The following is a 26,828-nucleotide window of genomic DNA, read 5'->3' as shown; positions in this document are numbered from 1 at the left end:
GACGTCGTTTTGGGACTCTGGCGAGAATTCAAACGAATGTGATCGGCATGTTTTTTTCTCCTTGATTGAATTTCGATTCCCCCCTAAGGGGGCGGGGTGGCAACAGCTTAGTACGCTGCTCTGCAGCCTACAGACTTTTTAAAACGTAAGAAGATGGTAAGAAACAATAAAAGCAGGCGATAAAACGGTGACTTAAATGTAAAACGGCGAAAAATTGTGGAAAGGTGAAACATAAAACAAAGGCCTTGCCACGTGAAACTTTTCAGCGCTGCTACCAAGACTGAGAACAAAGACTCCATCGGTGTATACCTGTCGGAACGAACTACGTTGAAGTGCAGAAATCGTTGTTTGAAAATATATAAATATAATAAAAACTTAGGTATATACAAATTCCTTCTCATTATTTTCTCTCAACCTCGCAGTTTCTGTTTATCACCGTTATGGCAGTTCCTAGTACAAGCGTGCGCACAGAGCCATCTGTTGTCCGGGCACATGACTCACCGCCGCCTCCTATCGATCCCACGCCGGCAGTCCGGAGCCCCCTACGCACCATCCCTCCCCCCTTCCTCCTTCCTTCTCCCCCGTCGAGTATCGACCAAGGCGGGCGCGACCAACAGCTCGCGGCCCACGACCGCCCCTCGCCGGGCCGACTGGCAAAGTGGCACAGTCCCTGGGCAGGGTGGAGCTGCCGGGTTACGTCGCTCCCTCCCCTACCGCCCCCGCCCCCGTACTGGCGGATTAGCCTGTGCGCTAGGGCAGATCCGTGCACGGGCGCCCGCCCCCAGCCGCCCCCCACCACCGCCCCCACCACCGGCCGCCCCCGGGTCGACGCAAGCGTGCTGGCCTTGCCCCAGGTACAGCTCCCGGGACCGGGACCAGACCCCGGCGACAGTCCCTTCCAGGATGCAGTGGGCAGTGGACGAGCGACGCGTCACGCTGCCCGGCCACTACGTCCTACAATGGTGGAAGAGCTACCTGCTGTCCGCCAGCGCCTGCTCCATGTGTGAGTACCCTCTCAGCTACTGCTACAAGCTACAAGCCACCTATCACTATGCGTGTCAGGTAGTACGCTGTTCCAGGTACTACTACAGTTTACTCTTCCAATCGTGAAGCTGTCACCATCGTCGTCAATGCTCTGCCTTTCATAGCTGTGACACAGAGGAATTAAAGACACTAGCTGCCAGTGGGCACTGATTTATATCAATGAGGTAAGTAAAAAATGTGTGTCAGACTGGGATTCAAACGAAGGTCTCCTACCTACTAGGTAGATGCACTGACCACTGTGCCACCGGGCACAGTGATAACTGCTGTTGCACGGACTACCCTAGAATGCTTCCCACAAATCCATAATTCTCAACTTCTACCACACACTGCTGATGTAGTGCCCCTTGTCTGTTATCCTCGCTGCTCACGGAACATTGCCAATTCCAGTAGGAATTCGAGCTCGGCATGCATCTGCACTGAAGGGATCATGGCCGTCATCGCCTTGGTTATATATGTGGTGTCTATTTTTTGTGGTATGTGTGGTACAGGTCGAGAATTTGTGTCTGACAGGAGGCACACTAGGGTATTACGTGCAGTTGTGGTGACTACTTTGTTGGAATGCTATAGTGGTCAGCACATCTGCCTAGTAACAGGAGACCTGGGTACGAATAAAATCATTGCCCACTGCCAGCTATTTTCTTTAATTCCTTTGTGTCCTGATTCATAAAACTACAGGATGAAAATGTCTGATCTAATAATATAAAACGTAAAAACTTGAAAAGAAGTTGAGATATTTATTGAGGGAATTTTCCTACAAATATGGCAACTCAAAATGTTCTTACACACCTAATAGAACTCGATATACGCAATAGACTCTAAATCTGCCTTAAAATGCTCTCCATCTGCGAGACCTGAGTTTCTCCTGGCGTATACAACTTTCAAATAATTTCCGGGAATTCAGCCAGGTGACATTTTCAGCGACCGCCTGAAAGTGTTACGTGGCTGAATTCTCGGAAGTTATTTGAAAATCTCTCCATCTGTTTTGTAGCACTGCAGGCGTAACACTTGCGATACCTGCACGTATGCGGTGACGCAGATCCGGTAGATCACGAACTGGTGTCTGGTATACTTCATTCTCGATAAACCTCCACAATAAAAGGCTTCTTGGGTCACGAGTTCCCATATCGATGGATTGGGAGAGATAGTCTGTCGATTGCTTGGCCCCCTAGAAACCCAGACGTTACGCCACTTGATTTTTTTTCGGCGTGGGTTCACCAAAAATCAAGTGTACCAGACACCAGACCTGCGTTATCGCATTCGTGCACCTATCGCTCCCAGGGCCGAATACGTGTACCGCAACTGTCTGCATTCAAGTGTAAGTGAGCAACAGTTCTCTAAGTTTTTGCGAATCTTGTAACTGAGGCGGGACTTGCGTACCAGCCTGGCATTCACGAACTCGGATGTGGGAAACCGCCTAAAAACCACATACAGGCTGGCCAGCACGCCAACCATCCCCCTACCATGGAAGCTGCACTTCAACACATATGGCTTTCCGTGCAGGTAATACGTTGCACATAATCAAAGACGCAAAATTACAGCAGAATCATATCAGAAGATGAGCTTTTCTCAGAAAAAAATAGCATATAAAATGCGATGCATGCTCTAGCCTTTCAAGTAGAGCAGTACGGCAACAGATGTCGGCACATGGCAACATCTGTGATCAGACGTTTTAGGAGGTGGCTTGTAGCGTTGTACCTTTCGTGCAATCGTGCAACCAAAAAATGTGTGATTGACATCCTCTTCTTTTCCATAGTCGTACGATGAAGACACGACTAGACCAATACTATGCAGGTGCTTCCTGTAACAGCTGTCGTTGAATATGAGACGTCTTATAGTGTTCCACAGCTACATACGTACTTCATCAAGTTGCCATATGGGTTACCATATGGCGTACAGCGGAGGGTACCCTGTAATACTAATAGTCACACCCCGTCTCATTCCACCTGCAAGTTGTGAAAATGACTGTCTATTGCCTCCACAAGAGCCCTAGTTTTTGTTTACATGGTACTTGCACGAAGTGTAAGTTGGTGGAAGTAGAATCGTTCTGCAGTCAACTTTTTCTCTAAATTTTCTCAGTATTGTTTAAAAAGAGCGTCATCTGCCCTCCAAGGATCCCCATTTGACTTGATGAAGCATCTCCATAGCACTCGCATGCTGGTCGAATCTGTCGATGTTCTAGAATCTTCTGGAACGTCCATTTTTCCTGTGTCAGAAGTTAAGAACCAGCACCGGCTTCACTTTGGCATAATCTTTGCCTTTATTTTTGGAAGTCTCTCGCCATTCTATTTTCCACTTAGCTCTGACTGTTGATTTAATAAAGCCTGAAAGATCTGTAGCTGGTAATTCCATGGGCCCCCTTGCTTCATCGTAGAGGCCTGCTAACATCCGATTCATGGTAGAATTTCGAATCTAAGCACCTTTCAGCTGTCTAAATTTCCAGTTGTTATTTTATTTGAGAAACCAATTTCAGCGCTACATTACTCCATCTTCAGGTCCCCTGAGCGGTGTGTAGGAAATTTTCCATCTCTGGTTCAGTCAAAATGGGGACAGCATTCAGTGACTGGTATCCATAAATTTTTCACACAGGCTCCTAGTTTGATTGGACCAGAGATGGGAATCTTCCTACATACCCGGCAGGGAGCTGAACATGGCGTAATGTAGCACTGAAACTGGTTGCTCAAGTAAAATACCGATTGGAAATTTAGATGCACGTACAGAGAACAGATTCATAATGTCATATGCTACTTGATCGTTGTATTGTCCGCTGTGCAGATGTTTTAACAGTTCCAGTGCTAATCTGGAATCTGAAAGGATAACGCAGCTCGACTGTCATAACCGTGTTTCTCTTAGGGAGCACGAATTTAATTCCACTGTGACATCTGCTATCCCAGTAAGCAAAGCCACATCCCTCTGCAATCTTCGAAGCGTCGGTGTACATGAACCTTGCGTCCTTATGTTTGAAGAGGACCTCCATCAAAATGCAATTATTTGAACAATCACAGCCAAAGTACAGGTCAAACACAGCTTTTGGTTCCAGTACACTGGTACAATGGTCTGCTTAAGTGCATAGTGCCTATTGTGCAGGCATGGTTCGTTCGGAAAATGGAGTGGTATCCGTGTATGTGGCAACAAGATGAGCAAGACTTTTATTAGGGAGAAATTCTTTCATTCTGCCCTGGCCTGGACAGCAATAGTTGCTCCATATTCCAAATGAAACACAGTCACTCTTGCAATATTTATTGATCAATAACGCGTGTCGTGCTCTTAGTGCATCATCACAGCAACTGCAAAACGTGACAAAGTAATTATTACATGAAAGTTTTGATGCTCAAACCTATCTAAACGATTAAGTGGCAGAATAAGGTAACTCTGCAAGGATGCAAACGTATCTAAAAAAGGCAGCGGAGGCCGCACTAGTCAGAATTAAAAGCCATAGTGGTGTTCACCTTAATATTAAAACTATGGAGAAACGGTTGAAGCGAAAACCCAACCCTCAAACTGAAGATAAAAATCCTGAAACGATAAAAAAAAGACCACGCAGGAACGAAAGCCATGAAATAAACGCTAAGCTGAGTATTTAGGATAAGGGAAGCAAAAGAAATCACCAAGCGCCAATAACAAACGGTGTAGATAGGCCGGCGTTCTCACTAATAAACGAATACTGCCGCCAGTGAAATGTGTGCTGAGGCGTGGTGGATGCTGAGGTAAGTGAGGTAAAAGCAGAAGTTGATGGAAAGGACCAAGTGGTGGCGATAGTAGTGAGGATAATTAAACGACTTATATAAGCTGATAAAATTAAAATATAATAAAATACCCAACAGGAAGTCAAATTAAATCGAGAAGTTAAGTAGTGAGACTATAAAAACAGTTCCTATTACATAAGTGAGAAATGAAAAATGCTGAGAATTATAAAATGTGAGTGACAGTTATATAAATGGTTGGTAAGATATAAATAACAATAAAATGACAAGTAAAATGGTAACTAGTAAAATAGTAATAGAATGCGCAAGTATTCAGAAAATAAATAAAAGAAATGGAAAAAATAAAGGAAGCGAAAAATTATGATACGAGGATGGAGAAAGGGAGAAGGTAGGTTGGTGGGGGGGGGGGGGGTAGGGCTGTGGAGAGAGTGGGAAGGGAGGATACGAGAGGGAAAAGAAGGGACGGGAAAGAGGTGGTGGGTATATAACATTGATAAGGGGAGGAAGAAGGAAGGACATGAAAAGAATAGGAAACTGGTTAAATTGCGAAACAAACAGTTTATGGGAGAAATGTAAGCGAACAAGAGAATGCAGTGGTGGGAGAAAGAGAGTTAGAGGACGAAAAACAAGCATAGAATAAATCGGAAAGAAAATCAAGCAAATTTTGGGAAAGCTGGTATTGTATTAGATCCGATTTTTACCGTCAAGTTGGTCATCAAGGCTTTGAACTCGCCGACGATGCTGATCTAGAACAGTTCAGAAGTAAGAGTCATCGCTGGGACACAGTGTGATGCCATTCGTCAATAGTCCATGCTGTCCGATCAACCGTTTGTGCTGTGATGTCAACAGCAGTCTATACATGGGATCGTAATTCCCTAATCTGGCTGTCGATAGTCTAAGACCAGTGGTGTGGGTGAGACACAGTCCTGGAGGAAGTCCATTACGTGCTTTCGGATGGCATGCGCAGACGTGGAGCGGGTAAATCGTGCCTGGTGTAAAGTGCCACGATTCTCCTTTGTAGTTGTCAGACGTGGTCTCTGGCAACCTTGACGACGAGTATGCCAGCTTTCCCGTTCCCATGCAGTCCAACACTGGGCCACTGCCACATCGCAATTCCCGAGAAATCTGAATTTTTTTTTAAAATTCTTTATTCAGAAACTACATGATACGTATTTAACCCACTACCTAAATACGTTAGTGGGTCCTAAATTATATTTGTATTGCAAGTACTGCAACTTACCTTTTTTTATTACTACAGGAGTGTCTTTTTATTACTACAGGAGTGTTAGTGGATATCGTACGATTCGACCAGTCAGCTAAAGGGAGCTCCACAATGAGATCTCTTCCACACTATGTGAGGTGCCGACAACGCTGCCTCAGACGCGACGTCTTCGTGTTCTTCAGAAATGGTTGAAATGGCTTTGAGCACAATGGGACTTAACATCTGAGGTCATCGGTCCCCTAGACTCAGAACTACGTAAACCTATCTAACCTAAGAACATCATACACATCCATGCCCGAGGCAGGATTCGAACCGGCGACTGCAGCAGCAGGGCGGTTCCGGACGGAAGCGTCTAGAACCGCTCGGCCACAGTGGCCGGCTCGTCTTCCTCATACTGACCACTTAATATCTTCTGCTTTTCACGCCCAGAAACAGAACTACGCATGAACAACACTTGTGCTCTCCGGTAGCCGTTCTACCTGTCAGGCATTTAATTACCCTCTGATTGCGAGTACGTGTACGAAGTTACACGGTCATCCGACCATGGCTTCAGGGTGCTTCATTTTTTGTCATGCAGTGGCAGCTGAAAACGCTGCTAATGAAATGTCGTGAGCCGAGACAGCCGTTCGCCTGAGTTGACGCTCATTCACATTCAGATTGCGCTCGCTGAGTGGGAAACCCACGCCAGTGGCATTTGCGGAGCCTGAATGGAACGCCCCCGCCACCTGTGGCTGTATTGATCCGGCCTGACCTCTGCAGCGGCGATCGTTCCGGTGGGGCATGCGCAGAACCCGCGCGCTCTGTGTGCGATGTCCAGCTACCTAGCTGACCCGCTGCGCAACAAACTCACACGATGGCCTCCCCACTGACAACTCATCTCAGCAGTGTCCTCTGTTTCTACACTGGTGTCCAAAGAAGCAAACCTCTATTTCCTCGTCCTGTGTCTAACTGACGATATAATCACGATTTATCTTAGAAGATAAATTAAGAAAGGCAAACCTACGTTTCAAGCATTGGTAGACTTAGAGAAAGCTTTTGACAATGTTGACTGGAATACTCTCTTTCAAATTCTGAAGGTGGCAGGGCTCAAATACAGGGAGCGAGAGGCTATTTACAATTTGTACAGAAACCAGATGGCAGTTGTAAGAGTCGAGGAGCATGAAAGGGAAGCGATGGTTGAGAAGGGAGTGAGACACGGTTGTAGCCTACCCCAGATGTTATTCAATCTGTGCATTGAGCAAGCAGTAAATGGAACAAGAGAAAAATTTGGAGTAGGAATTAAAATCCAGGGAGAAGAAATAAAAACTGTGAGGTTCGCCGATGACATTCTAATTCTGTCAGAGACAACAAAGGACTTGGAAGAGCAGTTGAACGGAATGGACAGTGTCTTGAAAGGAGGATATAAGATGAACATCAACAAAAGAAAAATGAGGATAATGCAATGTAGTCGAATTAAATTGGGTGATGCAGAGGGAATTAGATTAGGAAATGAGACACTTAAAGTAGTAAACGAGTTTTACTATTTGGGAAGCAAAATAACTGATGATGGTGGAAGTAGAGGATAAAAATGGCAAGGAAAGCGTTTCTGAAGATGAGAAATTTGGTAACATCGAGTATAGATTTAAGTGTCAGGAAGCCGTTTCTGAAAGTATTTGTATGGAGTGTAGCTATATATGGAAGTGAAACATGGACGATAAGTAGTTTGGATAAGAAGAGAATAGAAGCTTTCGAAATGTGGTGCTACAGAAGAATGCTGAAGATTAGATGGGTAGATCACATAACTAATGAGGAGGTATTGAACAGAATTGGGGAGAAGAGAAATTTGTGGCACGACTAGAAGCAGGGATCGTTTGGTAGGACATGTTCTGAGGCATCAAGGGATCACCAATTTAGTACTGGAGGGCAGCGTGGAGGGCAAAAATCGTAGAGGGAGACCAAGAGATGAATACACTAAGCAGATTCAGAAGGATGTAGGTTGCAGTAGGTACTGGGAGATGAAGAAGCTTGTACAGGATAGAGTAGCATGGAGAGCTGCATCAAACCAGTCTCAGGACTGAAGACCACAACAACACACAAACTGTCAATAGATGTCCGTACGATCGCGTTGTGCACGGAAGATGGCAATCCGGCAAGCGGAGAACCACACCAACGATGACATCAGGGCACCTATCAAACGGGGTAGTGTTTGTCTTGTAGTCCCACATCCACAGTCGCCGTGCGTACAGTCACAGACGGACCTACACCTTTTTCCAAAGCTGTTTCACAGAGGAAGACCGCACTGCAGTTCCTTCTCTAAATCCTCGCACAAACGAAAAAATGGCTGACATCGAAATAAGTGTCCAAGGAATAGAAAAGCAACTGGAATCACTCAACAGAGGAAAGTCCACTGGACCTGACGGGATACCAATTCGATTCTACACAGAGTACGCGAAAGAGCTTGCCCCCCTTCTAACAGCCGTGTACCGCAAGTCTCTAGAGGAACGGAGGGTTCCAAATGATTGGAAAAGAGCACAGGTAGTCCCAGTCTTCAAGAAGGGTCGTCGAGCAGATGCGCAAAACTATGGACCTATATCTCTGACGTCGATCTGTTGTAGAATTTTAGAACATGTTTTTTGCTCGAGTATCACGTCGTTTTTGGAAACCCAGAATCTACTATGTAGGAATCAACATGGATTCCGGAAACAGCGATCGTGTGAGACCCGACTCGCTTTATTTGTTCATGAGACCCAGAAAATATTCGATACAGGCTCCCAGATAGATGCTATTTTCCTTGACTTCCGGAAGGCGTTCGATACAGTTCCGCACTGTCGCCTGATAAACAAAGTAGGTGCCTACGGAATATCAGACCAGCTGTGTGGCTGGATTGAAGAGTTCTTAGCAAACAGAACACAGCATGTTGTTATCAATGGAGAGACGTCTACAGACGTTAAGGTAACCTATGGTGTGCCACAGGGGAGTGTTATGGTACCATTTCTTTTCACAATATATATAAATGACCCAGTAGATAGTGTCGGAAGTTCCATGCAGCTTTTCGCGGATGATGCTGTAGTATACAGAGAAGTTGCATCATTAGAGAATTGCAGCGAAATGCAGGAAGATCTGCTGCGGATAGGCACTTGGTGCAGGGAGTGGCAACTGACCCTTAACATAGATAAATGTAATGTATTGCGAATACATAGAAAGAAGGATCCTTTATTGTAAGATTATATGATAGCGGAACAAACACTGGTAGCAGTTACTTCTGTAAAATATCTGGGAGTATGCGTGCGGAACGATTTGAAGTGGAATGATCACATAAAATTAATTGTTGGTAAGGCGGGTACCAGGTTGAGATTCATTGGGAGAGTCCTTAGAAAATGTAGTCCATCAACAAAGGAGGTGGCTTACAAAACACTCGTTCGACCTATACTTGAGTATTGCTCATCAGTGTGGGATCCGTACCAGATCGGGTTGACGGAGGAGATAGAGAAGATCCAAAGAAGAGCGGCACGTTTCGTCACAGGGTTACTTGGTAACCGTGATAGCGTTACGGAGATGTTTAGCAAACTCAAGTGGCAGACTTTGCAAGAGAGCCGATCTGCATCGCGGTGTAGCTTGCTCGCCAGGTTTCGAGCGGGTGCGTTTCTGGATGAGGTATCGAATATATTGCTTCCCCCTACTTATACCTCCCGAGGAGATCACGAATGTAAAATTAGAGAGATTCGAGCGCGCACGGAGGCTTTCAGACAGTCGTTCTTCCCGCGAACCATACGCGACTGGAACAGGAAAGGGAGGTAATAACAGTGGCACGTAAAGTGCCCTCCGCCACACACCGTTGGGTGGCTTGCGGAGTATAAATGTAGATGTAGATGTAGATGTAGCATTACGGTACAGAGAAGACGCCTACTAGGCTCTCTGTGATGGATTGCCACACGAAGAGTTCAAGCAGGACAGTCACAAATTGATGTGGTCGGATAGTTTAACGTGAATCGTCGTCCGCCCCGATAGCTGAGTAGTCAGCGTGAGGGATTGCCGTCTTACGGGCCCCGGTTCGAGTCCCGGCTGGGTCGGGGATTTTCTCCTCTCAGGGACTGGATGTTGTGCTGTCTTCATCATCATTTCATCCCCATCCGGCGCGCAGGTCGCCCAATGTGGCGTCGAATGTAATAAGACCTGCACCAAGGCGGCCGTACCTGCTCCGCAAGGGGCCTCCCGGCCAATGACGCCAAACGCTCATTTCCATTTCCATGTTAATAGTTGTGTAGTTTCTCGGATGTGGTGACAGTTTGTAGAGATCGAAACTTAATTGCGGAGACCAGAGCAGGGCCGACCACGTATGAAATCAGAAAGAGAGGGTCGTTATTTCGCTGTAAGGGCACGACGGTACTTCCTTAGTACTGCACGGCAGCTGGCATCTCACCTCCCAGCATCCACTGGCGTGTTGTATCGAGTTAAACGGTGTCCAGAACGCTTCGGCAGAGTAGGTTTTACTGTCGGATAAGTGCTGTATGTGAACCTCTGAGACGTCTTCGCAGAAAGAAACGTCTGGAGTTGAGTCTTTGAGATACGGTCGAACAGTAAGCCAATGTCCTCTTCACAGATGAGTCCCAATTTGGTCTGGAGAGTATCGACGGATCCGTATCTGAAGGGAATGTGGAACACCATTTCGAGACCTAAACATTGCGGAAAAAGTACGATATAGAGTAAGATCGGTAATGGTGTGGGAAGTCATTATGATGATGTTTGGTTTGTGGGGCGCTCAACTGAGTGGTCATCAGCGCCTGTGCCGGCCGGGATGGCCGAGGGTTTCTAGGCACTACAGTCTGGAACGGCGCGACCGCTACGGTCGCAGGTTCGAATCCTGCCTCGGGCATGGATGTGTGTGATGTCCTTAGGTTAGTTAGGTTTAAGTATTTCTAAGTTCTAGGGGACTGATGACCTGAGAAGTTAAGTCCCATAGTGCTCAGAGCCATTTGAATCATCATCAACGCCTGTACGAAGGACCAATTTCTACACAGTCCAACTTTTACGCAATCCAATCTAGCCACTGTCATGAATGATGATGATGAAACGATGGGGACAACACAAACATCCAGTCCCTGGGCAGAGAAAATGCCCAGCCAGGTCAGGAATCGAACCTGGGACCCCGTGGTCCAGAGGTAGCAACGCTAGCCACTAGACCACGAGTCATCGTCATGAAACTGTACTGGCGAATCGGAAAGGTTTAATTGGTTTCAGGTATCGTGACGAGATCTTGGGACCTCATGTACGGATACTGCGAGGTGCTGTGTACCCACACTTTGTATTAATCGAAGATAATGCTCGACTTCATAGAGCACTGGTGGTTGACGTTTTCTTGGAAACGAAAGATATTGCACGCCTGGCGTGATCTGTTCGCTCTCCCGCTTTCAGTTCCACAGAGCACATCTTGGTGTGGAGTTGGGAGACGGGTTGCACCACGTCACCATCCACCAACCACTCTCTAAGACTTGCGAGTAGCTCTGCGGGAAGAATGGGCGTTATTGCCTCAACATCAGATTGATAATATCATTCACAGCATGTCCTATCGTTGTCAGGGCTATATTGCTGCAAGAAGTGGTCAAACCCCACACTGACCACATTACATTAACCAGCTGTATGCAAAGAAGTTGGAAGAAACGAAGAAAATTTTTGCTGTCCGTTATGCATGTTGTTTGCATTCTATATTCCTTACGTTCTTTTTAGTTTACTATTACCTGCTTATTCTGTTTTTTGGCAAAATAAACTCAGCCTTGCAAAATTTTCGTTTATACCTTTAATTATGGACACCAGTCTACATCTGCGACTGTACTCAGCGAGGAACTACGTGCTGTGTGGCAAAAGCTGTGTACACGACTAGCATCATTTTCGCTTGTTCCCACTTGTTTCGCGGATACTACTTGCGGACATGTTGGAATCTCTCTTCATGAATCACCGATTCTCTAGTCGGTCATTGTGGCCGAGCGGTTCTAGGCGCTTCAGTCCGAAACCGCGCGACTGCTGCGGTCGCAGGTTCGAATCCTGCCTCGGTCATGGATGTGTGTGATGCCCTTAGGTTGGTTAGGTTTACGTAGTTCTAAGTTCTAAGGAACTGATGAACTCAGATCTTAAGTCCCATAGTGCTCAGAGCCATTTCACGGATTTTCTACATCTTGAGTCGTATGGAAATGTATGTAGGAGGAACTGATAAACAATCTCACCAAAAGTTTCCGGACGCCCCTATGAAATGTGAAGTGTCGGCAGGAGTGCCAACACCGTGTTGTTTGAGGAAGCCGAAATGCACGTTATAAGCTAACGCAGGATGGCGTGAGGTCTGAAACAGGATACTTAATGAATGCTATAAAGAAAAGTACGTAGCTTCTGGAATACTTAACTTTAATCCACAATTGGTGAACATTGGTCTTGTTACTGTACATGCTTCATTAGATACATAGCAAAGGAAAAATGGCGCCTTGCTAGGTCGTAGCAATTGACTTAGCTGAAGGCTATTCTAACTATATTCTCTGCAAATGAGACAGGCTTCGTCAGTGTAGTCGCTAGCAAGTCGTCCGTACAACTGGGGCGAGTGCTAGGAAGTCTCTCTAGACCTGCCGTGTGGCGGCGCTCGGTCTGCTATCACTGATAGTGGCGACACGCGGGTCCGATGTATACTAGCGGACCGCGGCCGATTTAAAAGCTACCACCTAGCAAGTGTGGTGTCTGGCGGTGACACCACAAAATGCATCATTGACCACTAGATATCACGAGAGGCAGGTCCGCCAGTGTATAAGGAGGTGGAGAGTATTGTGTTCAGAAGAGAAGCAGTTACCAGCACAACTAGTTGTTCAGGACTGTTTAGTGACTTCTGAAATGGAATATCAACAAGCTACCCAAGCTGAATTTTGATAATATAATTGTCAGGTTGAGATTCGATGGAGTATCCACAGCTAATCAAAGACCGAGCAAATATCGTTTACTGACGAGCAGGGAACTTCCGGCATGGCAGAGGGTGGATGAGTACGTACAACGAACTCGTAATGTTCAGATGCAGCATTAGTAGAGATTTGATTGATACACTCACGTCGTTTAAATACCTGGGCATAACGTTGCAAAGTGAAATGAAATGAAACGAGCATTTGAGCGTTGTGGAGGGGAAGGAGAATGGGCGAAATTTGCGAAACCTGTAAAGGAGACCGCCAATAGGACGCAAGTGCGATCTATTTTGATACTGCTCGACTATTAGGGATCCGCACCAGGTCGGATGAAAGGAAGATGTCACAATAATTCAGAGGTGGACTTGGTTCAAATGGCTCTGAGCGCTATGGGACTCAACGTCTGTGGTCATCAGTCCCCTAGAACTTAGAACTACTTAAACCTAACTAACCTAAGGACATCACACACATCCATGCCCGAGGCAGGATTCGAACCTGCGACCGCAGCGGTCTCGCGGTTCCAGACTGCAGCGCCTAGAACCGCACGGCCACTTCGGCCGGCAGAGGCGGACTGCTAGATTTGTTACCGGCAGGTTCGAACAACACACAAGTCTTACTGAGATACTTCGCGAACTCAAATGGGAATTCCTGGAGGCAAGGCGAGGTTCGTTTTGAGGAACACTACTGCGAAAATTTAGAGAACCGGCGTTTGAAGTTGACTGCAGAATGATTCTGCTGCCGCCAAGATACATTTCGTCCTTGTGCGAAGATACGATAAATTAGGGCCTATTCGGAGGCATATAGGTAGTCGTTTTTCCGTTGCTCTATTTGAGAGTGTAACAGGAAAGGAAATGACTAATAGAGCTACAGGGTACCCTCCGCCAGGCACCGTATGGTGACGTGACGCGTATCTATGTACACTCATGCTCATAAAATAAGGATAATTGCAGAATGTGGTGTCACACAACGTGGCACTACACAAAACTGGCGATAATAGTATGGGCACATAGGGAACACACACGACACAGATCTGTAACTCTACGGTATTGGCGATAAGTTGAGAAAACCGTCCCTGAAAAACATGTGCTACAAAACGCCACTGTCTCGTGCGCATGAACCCCGATATCAATATTGGATATGATCACCATGCACACGTACACAGGCCGCACAACGGGCTGGTATACTCTGGATCAGGTGGTCAAGCAGCTGCTGGGGTATAGCCTCCCCTTTTTGCACCAGTGCCTGTCGGAGCACCTGAAGTGTCGTAAGTGTTTGAAGACGTGCAGCGATACGTCGACCGAGAGCATCCCAGACGAGCTCGATGGGGTTTAGGCCTGGAGAACAATCAGGCCGCTCTGTTCCCCTCATATCTCATTTGGAGACAACTGTTCCAGTGGCTGCGGTAAGGCCCTGAGCAAGGCTATCTGCAGTACTCCGTGGCCGTCTGCGGGCACTGATGGTGGGATACCGGTCTTCTTGTGGTGTTGCACACTGTGGACGTCACGTACTGTAGCGTCTGGAAACGTTTCCTGTCTGCTGGAATCGTTGCCGTAATCTTGAGATCACACTTTGTGGCACACGGAGGGTCCGTGCTACGACCTGCTGTGTTTGACCAGCCTCCAGTCGCCCTAGTATTCTATCCCGCATAACGTCAGTTGGCTGCTGCCAGCGCCACCGTGGGGCGACCGCAGGTCAAATGCACAGGATGGTTGTATCCCGAGGTGATTTAAACTCGCAAACCGCCCACCAGAGCGTTGTTTCACCATGTATCAGCATTATAGTTAATTTATGAGCATAAGTGTATATCTTCTTTACTTCAGACGTCATCTACTAGTCTACTGCTCAAATAGCAAAAATCACCTACTACTTTTTTATCGTCATCCCTAATTTACCCTACCAGAGAAAGAAACAATGCACCGAGGAAGGGAGTGAGAAACAAAATCGAAGTTCATGGCTTGAGAGACTATGTGTATTTCAGTGACTGCAAAATCGAGTCACATTTACAATGTACTGGGCAGTGTGAGCCCTCTTATCAAAATTACGTTGCACCACCTCTGGCCTGGATGGATACACCGATTCGTTTAGGAAGGATGTCATGCAGTTGTGTCTTCTGCTTGGGCAAGCTGACCCACGACTATTTATAACTGGTCCTGCATATCCTGGAAACTGGCACTAGGAGGAAGCTGACGTCCGAGCTGGTCCAACACGATTTCCATCGGAGACAGATATGGGGTTCCTGCCGGCCATGAGAGTACGTCAACATGACACAGTTCCGAGGTGGGTGCCATGTATGGACGAGCATTGTCCTGTTAAAAAATGTCTCATAAGAGATAACACATGGAGACGCAGGCTGTCTGTTCCTACAGTCATTGGCAGCTACGACCTGAAATCATACGGGATGGCTCACCTTACCATTGACACCACCGCTGCGCCTCTGCAAAAAATTGGAAGAACCGGTCCTCTTCCCAGATCCCTCCCATACAGGCCGGTGATGCCCGTCTAGGGTAGTGAAGAAACGCGATTCCCCGCTGAACGCAGTGAATGCAACGCTATTCTTTAGGAGTCCACGCTTTCTGGTCGTGTCAACACTCGAGTCGCAATCGTTTATGTTGTAGTGTACGCATAGGGACAGTAATTCTTTAGTCTGGCTGATGTTACTCATTGACCAGTGGCGTGGGATGACACAGAATATCGCACGGAATCCGTTACCTGTTCTCGGACAACAGGCACACGTGTGAAGAGACTGCACACTACAGCCACCGTCCCTCGTGTTGATGAGACGTGGTCTAGCGGAACCCAGACAACAGGAATGCTTGTCCTCGCATTCCCCTGCTGTCCATCAAAGAGCCAGTGTCACATGCGGATGCCTCAGAAATGTGGCAATTCTGTGATTGCTGCTTTCAAACTCTGTCAGTTGCTGATAAAGCTGCCTCACATGAGTACACATCTTCGTGTTATTCAGAGTGATCATTCAACTTCTGCACTGCTCACTGCTGTTATATGCCCCATCAGTGCAACATTAGTGAGCTGGTGGCTGATCTACCCTTCAGAGAGAAATGCAACTCTAATCATTTGCATACCCGGCGATGACGATTACGTGTACATTTAGACTGACATCTTACCATGTTCACGTTTGTTGTCAGGCAGTGTAATTACCACACTATCACTTGAATTGGTTCGACTACATTCCATTACTTTTCTTTCAGCTTTGTAGACATTCACTTCACAACCTCTTTCCAAGACGGTACACATTCCGTTCAACTGCTCTTCTATATCCTTTGCGTCTGTGTTATGCGAAAATTTCAACGTTTTTTTATTCTCCCTTCTTCTTGTTTGCCTTAATTGTTCGGTCAAATGGTTCAAATGGCTCTGAGCACTGTGGGACTTAACATCTGAGGTCATCAAGTCCCTAGAACTTTCAAGTACTTAAACCTAACTAACCTAAGGACATCACACATCCATGCCCAAGGCACGATTCGAACCTGCGACCGTAGCGGTCACGCGGTTCCAGACTGAAGCGCCTAGAACCGCTCGACCACAACGGCCGGCGACAGGCGGAGCAAGGAGGACATGATAAGCAGACTAGCAATGGCAAAAAGGCCATTCCTGGCGAAGAGAAGTCACTAATATCAAATATCGGCCTTGATTTGAGGAAGAAATCTCTAAAATTTTACGTTTGGAACACAGCATTGTATGGCAGTGAAACGTGGACTGTGAGAAAAGTGGAACAGAAGAGAATCGAAGGATTTGAGATGTGGTGCGACAGAAGAATGTTGAAAATTGGGTGGACTGATGAGGTAAGGAATGAGGAGGATCTCCTCAGAATCGGCGAAGAAGGACTATATGGAAAACACTTACACGAAGGAGGGACAAGATGATAAGACATCTATTAAGACATAACGGAATAACTTTCAAGTTATTAGATGGGGCTGTAGATGGCAAAAACTGCAGGGGAAGATGGCGATTGGAATGCCTCGAGCAAATAATTGAGGACGTTGGATGCAAGTGTTAGTCTGAGATGAAAGAGGAATTTATGGCTGGCCACATAAACCAATCAGAAGACTGATGAGTCAAAAAAACCATAACTGGACATCCACTGGATGGCGACTGGCGGCCTTTTCTGATGAATCAGGTTTTATGCTCCTTCGGACTGTTGGCGTTTATGGCTAACGTGTGAAAGCAACCCTGCAACCAGGAGGGATCGTTATGTTCTGATCAATGTTTTCTTGGCATTCCTGGGCGATCTGCCAGGCGCAATAGATTAACACAAGCATGCAACTGTCCTCGGGGTCCATATCCACTCCTATATGCAGTTTATTTTCTCGCGGCACGATGGCATCTACCAGGAAGACAGTGCAACATTTCACACAGCTTGCAGAGTACGTGCGTGGCTCGAAAAGCCCTTGGATGAGTTTATCATACTCTCCTGGCCACCAACATCCGCGAGCATTAACCTAATCGAGATTCTGTGGGACGACCTCTACCGGGCCATTAGCGCCAACTAAGCACCTATTGCAGCTAGCCACAGTACTGCAGTCGGTAGTACAACACATCCCTGTAGGTACTTTCCAGCAATTTTCGCTGTGCAAAAAATGGTTATTCAGGTTTCTGAAGGGTGTTGACACTAATGTTGCTAGACATGTACCTACTACCGTCAGGATTTTGGAGACTACTTTGTCGCTCTACCCGACCCCCTGGCTGGAAGCCTGACGTAGGGACTTGCTTGCAGCCTGGCGTGAGCAGAGTGGCGGCAGATGGGGCAGATCGATCCGATCTGACGCACAAGATCTGCTTCCCCTCTTAATACTGCCATCCCCCACATCCTAGGGGAGCCCTGACCCTGCGCTCTCCCTGTTCCCGGCCCCTGCCGTTAGCTACAGGGGGGAGGGGGGAGGCGTTCGGACGCTGGGGCGCCTGTGAAGCGACCGCCTGTCATCTCGCGCCTGGACAGCCTCGTCTGTGACAGCTTCAAAGCCACAGCAAGCCCTGTCTCACCTTGGTTCGTAGTCAGGCCGCTTGGAGCGCTGCAAGTTTATCACTCCTTCATCATCTTGTTTTCTTATTGGGTGAGTTCTACATATACACTGAAGCGCCAAAGAAAGTGGTATAGGTGTACATAGACAAAATACGGCGTTGCGATCGGCAAGGCGTATATAAGACAGTGTCTGACGCAGTTGTTAAATCGGTTACTGCTGCTAATGGCAGGTTATCAAGATTTCACGAGTGTACTATAAATACCAGGAATCCGGTGAAACATCAAATCTCCGACATAGCTGAGGCCGGAAAAAGATGCTGCAAGAACGGGACCAACGACGATTCAAGAGAATCGTTCAACGTGACAGAAATGCAACCCTTCCGCAAATTGATGCAGATTTCAATACTGGGCCATCAACAAGTGTCAGCGTGCGAATCATTCAACGAAACATCATCGATATGGGCTTTTGGAGCCGAAGGTCCACTCGTGTGCCCCTGATGACTGTACAAGTTTTACGCCTTGCCTGGGCCCGTCAACACCGACATTTAATTATTAATGACTGGAAACATGTTGCCTGGTAGGAAAAGTCTCGTTTCAAATTGTATCGAGCGGATGGACGTGTACGGCTATGGAGACAACATCTTGAATTGGGGCGTGTACAGTTTGAGAGACATGGGACACCTGACACGTCTAGACAAGTACGTAAGCATCCTGTCTGATCACCTGCATCCATTCATGTCCACTGTGCATTCCGTCGGACTTGGGCAATTCCAGCAGGATAAAGCGACACTCCACACGTCTAGAATTACTACCGAGTGGCCCCAGAAACACTCTTCTGAGTTTATACGCTTCCGCTGGCAACCCAACTCCCCGGACATGAACATTATTGAGCATATCTTAGGTGCCCTGCAACGTGCTGCCGAGAAGAGATCTCCACCCACTCGTACTCTTACAGATTTATGGACAGCCCTGCAGGATTCATGGTGTCAGTTCCTTCCAGCACTACTTCAGACATTAGTCGAGTCCATGCCGTGTCATGCTGCGGCACTTCTGCATGCTCGCTGGGGCGCTACACGATATTAAGGCAGGTGCACCAGTTTCTTTGGGTTTTCACTGTACATTAACGCCCACATGATTACTCTGCAGTTTCTAATTAAATGGCTGGCAGAGGGTTCATCAAACCACATGTTATTTCTCTGCCATCCCACTCTCGAATAGCGCGCGGGGAAAAACGAACACCGAAATCTTTCCGTGCGAGCTCGGATATTTCTTATTTTATTGTGATGATCATATCTCCCTGTATGTGTGGGAGCCAACGAAATATTTTCGCATACAGAGAAGAAAGTTGGTGATCAAAGTTTCATGAAAAGTTCTTGCCCCAACGAAAAAGCCTTTGTTTTAATAACGGCCACCCCAATTTGGGCATATCCGTGGCACTCGATCCCCTATTTCACGATTACGCAAAACGAGGTGCCGTTCTTTGACGTTTTTAAAAGTCTCCTGTTAATCCTATCTCACGCGCATTCCACACTGCGCAGCAATGCTCTAGGAGGTGACGAACAAGTGTAGGCAGTGTTTCTTCTTCACATGTGCTTGATGTAAAGAAAATGTTTGTTTCTTCAACCAATTTTTGTAGTGCCTGCACGACACAAACGAGGAATTGTTTCATTGTCAGCAAAACGTATATTATTTAAAAAATCGTGTAAGTGCAGTGCTGCAGAAATTGTTGTAAGATATTTCATGTCAACAAATGAAAGTCCCGATTGATGGAAGTCGTCTGTAATATAATATTATATACTGCCTTGATTTTCTACACACATATGTAACGAACATATCTGCAACCGCTTAGCTGTCAATACGTCCTGCAATTTATTCATAAAATTAATGATATGAGGCATCTTGGCCGCGTGGGGTAGCCGTGCGGTCTGAGGCGCCTTGTCATTGTTCGTGCGCCCCCCCCCCCCCCCCCCCCCCCACCGCCCTTTGTCAGAGGTTCGTGTGAGTCCTCCCTCGGGCATGGCTGTCTATGTTGTCCTTAGCGTAAGGTAGTTTAAGTTAGATTAAGTAGTGTGTAAGCCTAGGGACCGATGACATCTGCAGTTTGGTGCCATAGGACCTTACCACAAATTTACAACTGAGGCATTTTTGGTTTGGTTCAAGTCCTTAATAATCACACATGGTGCACTTTGGACTTCGCATTACGTTCTCTCGTCACGGCTGCGCCTGCTTATTCGCCGACTCGCGTGCTAAGCAAGAAGGGCTGTACAAAAAGATGTTGTAAACCGTTCTTCGTGCGGCAAAAATGAGTAATTTTAATTGTTTTTTATTTTATTTATGTAAATTCTTGCAGTACGTCTTAGCTGCTAAAATTGAGCAGTGCATTTCATTCGATGCATTCTTTCTGACAGAAAAATTCCAGGATAGTTTTCGACATATCGGATGACCATTCCCTTGTAAAAACTAGCAACACAAAACCTACTTGTTATAGGGGCTCTTGCGAAATAAAAAAAAAAATTCACGGGAGTAAATGCGGCGCAGCATTATACTATACTATACAGTATTTGCTCTTTGAGTCTGAAATCCTATTTTAACCGGTTAGAGATGAAAAGCGTGCAGTGGCTTCTGTGTTGTGACAACGGGAACTTCACAATCTTATCGTTTGCTGGGTACATATGATCAGTTACCCACGGTATTGATCCCGGTGCCTGTTATTGAACTCAGATAGCGCCGGGCATATATTGCATGGGCGACTGATATGTGCTTCACTCACGGTGGAACGTAAATAAGGAACAGCCGCATCACTCTGGGAGTTACATGGACTCTATCTTTTCTTATTAAAGTGACAAGACAGTCTTCCTCATGCGGAGGCACTCTTTTATTGCCGTAAGCCGATCAGAGGCTATTCCATAATTTTTCAAAAAATGTTCAAATGTGTATGAAATCTTAAGAGACTTACCTGCTAAGGTCATCAGTCCCTAAGCTTACACACTACTTACCCTAAATTATCCTAAGGACAAACACACACACCCATGCTCGAGGGAGGACTCGAACCTCCTCCGGTATCAGCCCCACAGTCTATGACTGCAGCGCCTGAGACCGCTCGGCTAATCCCGCGCGGCCATAATTTTTCGCCTACCCCTGATTCACTGATCCTTACAACAAGATGAAGAGCTGCATTAATCAGGCAACAAACGTTAACAGCAAGCTACACTGTGTGATCAAAAGTATCTCGACACCCAAATGCAATTCGTTGCTGACCACTTCATGTCACGAGAGGCGGAGTCACCGATACAAAAGAAGACGTGAGGAATATTGTATAGCCAGTGGGCAGCAGTAACAGCGTAACACGTCGATCAAGAGAGCTCAGTGAAAGAATACCAGACGTTACAAATGTTCTGTGTTGCGTACAGTAGACAAAGATATCCGAGGCAATGATTGTGTGAGGACCTCTATGCAGCCCGTTATAAAGAAGAATCTGTGAGCAGTAAGGTTCCTGAAACGAACTGGCCTACCCAGAGTCCGAACCTGAACACAATGGATCGACTTTGGGATGAGTTAGGACATCGGTTTCGCTATTAATACGGTGTAGCAAACCAGCTGGCATTCAAAACAGCTTCCATTCGTCTGTTGTTGTTGTGGTATTCAGTCCTGAGACTGGTTTGATGCAGCTCTCCATGCTACTGTATCCTGTGCAAGCTTCTTCATCTCCCAGTACCTACTGTAACCTACATCCTTCTGAATCTGCTTAGTGTATTCATCTCTTGGTCTCCCTCTACGATTTTTACCCTCCACGCTGCCCTCCAATGCTAAATTTGTGATCCCTTGATGCCTCAGAACATGTCATACCAACCGGTCCCTTCTTCTAGTCGTGCCACAAACTCCTCTTCTCCCCAATTCTATTCAATACCTCCTCATTAGTTATGTGATCTACCCATCTAATCTTCAGCATTCTTCTGTAGCGCCACATTTCGAAAGCTTCTATTCTCTTCTTGTCCAAACTATGTATCGTCCATGTTTCACTTCCATACATGGCTACACTCCATACAAATACTTTCAGAAACGACTTCCTGAGACTTAAATCTATACTCGATGTTAACAAATTTCTCTTCTTTGGAAATGCTTTCCTTGTCATTGCCAGTCTACATTTTATTTCCTCTCTACTTCGACCATCATCAGTTATTTTTCTCCCCAAACAGCAAAACTCCTTTTCAGTGTCTCACTTCCTAATCTAATTCCCTCAGCATCACCCGATTAAACTCGACTACATTCCATTATCCTCGTTTTGCTTTTGTTGATGTCCATCTTATATCCTCCTTTCAAGACACTGTCCATTCCGTTCAACTATTATTCCAAGTCCTTTGCTGTCTCTGACAGAACTACAATGTCATCGGCAAACCTCAAAGTTTTTTGTAAGTCTGCAGGCTTTCGTTGCCGTTGTTTCTTCTAAACATGACGCAGCCTAATAACCCAGAACATTTTAACTCAAAGTTTTTATTTCTTCTCCATGGATTTTAATACCTACTCCGAATTTTTCTTTTGTTTTCTTTACTGCTTGCTGAGTATACAGATTGAATAGCATCGGGGAGAGGCTACAACCCGGTCTCACTCCCTTCCCAACCGCTGCTTCCCTTTCATGCCCCTCGACTTTTATAACTGCCATCGTCTAGGAATGGATAAGTACAGGTCGTGTAGCCGGCCGAAGTGGCCGTGCGGTTAAAGGCGCTGCAGTCTGGAACCGCAGGACCGCTACGGTCGCAGATTCGAATCCTGCCTCGGGCATGGAAGTTTGTGCTGTCTTTAGGTTAGTTAGGTTTAACTAGTTCTAAGTTCTAGGGGACTAATGACCTCAGCAGTTGATTCCCATAGTGCTCAGAGCCATTTGAACCATTTGAACAGGTCGTGTATGGTTTTCAAGGGAACCTTACACGATTATTCGTACAAAATAAAGTTCAGGAAACGATACTGGAGGTATATAGCGATCGCGCACAATTCACTCCAAACCAGACCAGAAACAATAACATTGAGATCCGGTGAGGTTGTCGTCCAGGTGAGATGGGACAGTTCATCTTCGTACTTACAAAACCCGCCTTGCAAAATGTGTCAACAGTATCGTTCTGGAACAACCATCATCATTGTGGAACACGCATTATACCGTTTTGGTCCACCTGATCAGCCAAAATGGTCCCAAAATCTTTAGCAGTAATTCGACCTTGCAGAGCAACCTCGGAGAGCGTGGAATACCATTACACGGCTGAACAAACTTTCACAGAACCCACGCCATGTTTCATTCTTGCGACGTAAACTCGGCTAGACGTTGGAAACAGTCTAAGAGAATGCTGATGCCACCAAATGACTTTCTTCCGTTGCTCCACAGTCCAGGTTTTATGGCTTCGCCATCACGTTTTCCTGTTAAGAGCATTTGCACCATTCATGCGTGCTTTTGTAATTCCAGCTGGGGCAGCAATTCCCTGCTTATGGAGCTCCCTTCGTGTTGTTCTGTTGCTGAAAAGTTTCGTGACTGCGGCATTCAGTCCCGCAGTAACTTCTGCAGTTGTCTTCCTATTTTCGCCACGGTAGTTCTCAATGCCGAACTGTCACGATCATTCAACACATACTCTTGTCCATGTTGTGACTTAGCAGATGTTTTCCCGGCTTCCCTACATGTATCCAAGATGCTACTCCAGGCGGGTGTAAAAATAAATGTGCGCAACGGAAAATAATAAGCGCTAATATGAAGATTTGGCCCTGTCTGACTACCCCGTGAAGCAGATATTAGGATCTCTTAATGGACTTTAACATATAAATTACAACCTAAACATAAATGAATTATTAAGGCAACTAATACTACTAAATGATAAACGTTGTTCCTGCTTATATATTTATTGTAGATTTAAAAAAAACTTTATATTACAAAGTTTACATTTCCTAAGTAAAATTACTAAGCAATTACCCAACTCTGCCCCTTATTATGACTAATATCAATAATGCGAAATGACAGACATCATTCACGTACCAAACACTAGAAGACACTACTTTCATAGATGATCTACGGCGGTGTGGAATCTCAGTGGAAATAAACTAACGGGATCACAGCTGTTTAACTTTTACAGCCCTAATATGCCGAAGCAGTTTGCGATAACACCGTATGTACTGTGTCCGGAGCGTCGAAGTGAATGGTTCTCGTACTCGTCTGCTACGATGGAAGAACTCCAGCCACAAGTAAACTCTTTCAAACTCTAGGACGCCAGAAGGCGGTCCTCTGACTAATATACTCTAATACTGTCTTCTCCTCTCTGTGTTCTACATACGAGAAACGCGAACTCCCAACCACAAGGACGGAGTTCAGACAACGTCTCAACGTAAGTATAGGCAGAGCTAGTGCTCTCAATTACTGACCGCTGCGTACTCAAAGACGACTTCCAACCCGGAGGAGAAGTCCAGAATCGTATAGGTTCGCAACAGTACAGTGACTAACTGTTCTAACAGGAAACTCTCCTGAGAGCAAAGACAGCAAGTCCGTCTGTACTAACAAAGCTGATACTGAGCGACCGTCAGATTCGGGCGCTCACAACGGAAGACCTCGTCTCTCCACCGCTTGCTTCCCAGCAAGGCTTGGCTTCTCACCATCGTAATTCCGTAAACGAATCATATTCCAGAAATCATGGAATATTCTCCCTCTCCTGCCAACCATATTTTAATCTTTTGTCGTCCAGCGCGGAAAGTTAGAGAGGAAAAACCTACACTCGTACAATGGTACGCTTCTGAGTAAAAATCCGTGGAAATAACCCAACCTGCGAAGTTTCCGAGGTGCCGCTTCCCTGTTCCTCTCAGCTGCGTCCAAGATTTTCGTAGTTTCCGAAGTATAATGCTTCCCGTCCGGCTACAATACCGGCCGGTCGCGACTATTGTGCCGCAGCGCACAGGTGTCCCCACGTCCGTCTTGCTACTTCTTGTGTTTAAGCAGGACTAACATAAATGTGCAGGCCTTCCACCCAGAGCTTGATTTCCGCCTGCTATTTCATTTCCACTGTCACTCCAACCTCTACTAGTATGGTAATAAAGACACTCCGTCACCTTTCATGCAATAAGCGTTAACAATTATTTACAAGGCGTACGTGACATTGTCAGTCTCCTTTATATATTCATATATATTATGTACAACCTATCACATGATACCTAATTGTGTTTGTAGATCATGGCAAAGTCTGTGAATGGGTGCTTGTAAGGTACGAAATTATAGCCACCTTACACACCTTGGCTGTCCTGCACCTCCTGTTTATTTCATTTGTAAGTGATTTGTATTTCCGTATTCCTGTCTTTCCCTGAACATGTTTGTGCTTCCTTCTTTCATCGATTAACTGAAGTATTTCATCTGTTACCCAAAGTTTCTCAGCTGTTACCTACATTGTGCCTATGTCCGACATCTGTGATTGCTCTTTTCAGAGATGTCCATTGCTCTTCAGCTGGTCTGCCTCCTGTAATATTTCTTATCGCAGTATCCACGTACTTAGCGAACTTCAAGCGTATCTTGTTATCTGTTAGTACTTCCGTATCCGACTTTTTTGCATATTGTTTCTTCCTGACTAATCTCTTAAACTTCAGCCTATTTTCATCACTACTAAATTGTTATCTGAGTCCATATTTGCTCCTGGGTACGCCTTACAATCCAGTGTCTGATTTCGGAATCTCTGCCTGACCAAGATGTAATCTAATTATCTTCCCTTTTCTTCTGGCCTTTTCCAAGTATATCTCCTCCTCTGATGATTCATCAACAGAGTGTTTGGTATTACCATCTGAAATTTATTGCAGAACTCAATTAGTTTTTCTCATCTCTCGCTCCTACTCCAAAGCCCATATTCTGCCATAACCTTTTCTTCTACTCTTCCCCCTACAACTGCATACCAATTCCGCCCCCCCCCCCCATCCCCCTGATCATTAGATTTTCATCTCCTTTCACACACTGAATTACCCATTCAGTATCCTCATGTACTTTTTCTGTTTCATCATCTGGTGTTTGCTTCTTCGGCATGTATACCTGAATTACCGTTGTCGGCGTTGGTTTTCCTGCGACTCTGATGGGAACAACCCTATCATTGAACTGTTCGCAGTAATTCAATCTCTGCGATTGTTGTTGTTGTTGTTGTTGTTGTTTTTGTGGTCTTCAGTCCTGAGACTGGTTTGATGCAGCTCTCCATGCTATTCTGTCCTGTGCAAGCTTCTTCATCTCCCAGTACCTACTGTAACCTACATCCTTCTGAATCTGCTTGGAGTCTTCATCTCTTGGTCTCCCTCTACGATTTTTACCCTCCACGCTGCCCTCCAATACTAAATTGGTGATCCCTTGATGCCTCAGAACATGTCATACCAACCGGTCCCTTCTTCTAGTCAAGTTGTGCCACAAACTTCTCTTCTCTCCAATCCTATTCAGTACCTCCTCATTAGTTATGTGATCTACCCATCTAATCTTCAGCATTCTTCTGTAGCACCAAATTTCGAAAGCTTCTATTCTCTTCTTGTCTAAACTATTTATCGTCCATGTTTCATTTCCATACATGGCTACACTCCATACAAATACTTTCAGAAACGAATTCCTGACACTTAAATTAATACTCGATGTTAAAAAATTTCTCTTCTTCAGAAACGCGTTCCTTGCCATTGCCAGTCTACCTCTACTTCGACCATCATCAGTTATTTTGCTCCCCAAGTAGCAAAACTCATTTAATACTTTAAGCGTCTCATTTCCTAAGCTGATTCCCTCAGCATCACCCGAGTTAATTCGACTACATTCCATTATCCTCGTTTTCCTTTTGTTGATGTTCATCTTACATCCTCCCTTCAATACATTCCGCTCATCTGCTCTTCCAGGTCCTTTGCTGTGTCTGACGGAATTACAATGTCATCGGCAAACCTCTAAGTTTTTTGTAAGTCTGCAGGCTTTCGTTGCCGTTGTTTCTTCTAAACATGACGCGGCCTAATAA

At 45.9% G+C, this 26,828-nt stretch overlaps 1 protein-coding gene across 1 annotated transcript in view; it reads left to right on the top strand.

The window, feature by feature from the left end:
- The first annotated feature begins 901 nt into the window (after nucleotides 1–901).
- LOC124551235 overlaps nucleotides 902–26,828 on the top strand; it is a 343,125-nt gene continuing 317,198 nt past the window's right edge. The window contains exon 1 of the mRNA XM_047126229.1: nucleotides 902–1,003. The gene's annotated coding sequence lies outside the window, so the exon portion shown is untranslated. The remainder of the gene's footprint in view (nucleotides 1,004–26,828) is intronic.

The sequence above is a fragment of the Schistocerca americana genome, chromosome 9 (assembly GCF_021461395.2).
Source record: "Schistocerca americana isolate TAMUIC-IGC-003095 chromosome 9, iqSchAmer2.1, whole genome shotgun sequence".
Classification (NCBI taxonomy): Eukaryota; Metazoa; Arthropoda; class Insecta; order Orthoptera; family Acrididae; genus Schistocerca; species Schistocerca americana.
Note: the sequence above shows the minus strand (reverse complement) of the source record. Positions and strands in the feature narration are given on the sequence as shown.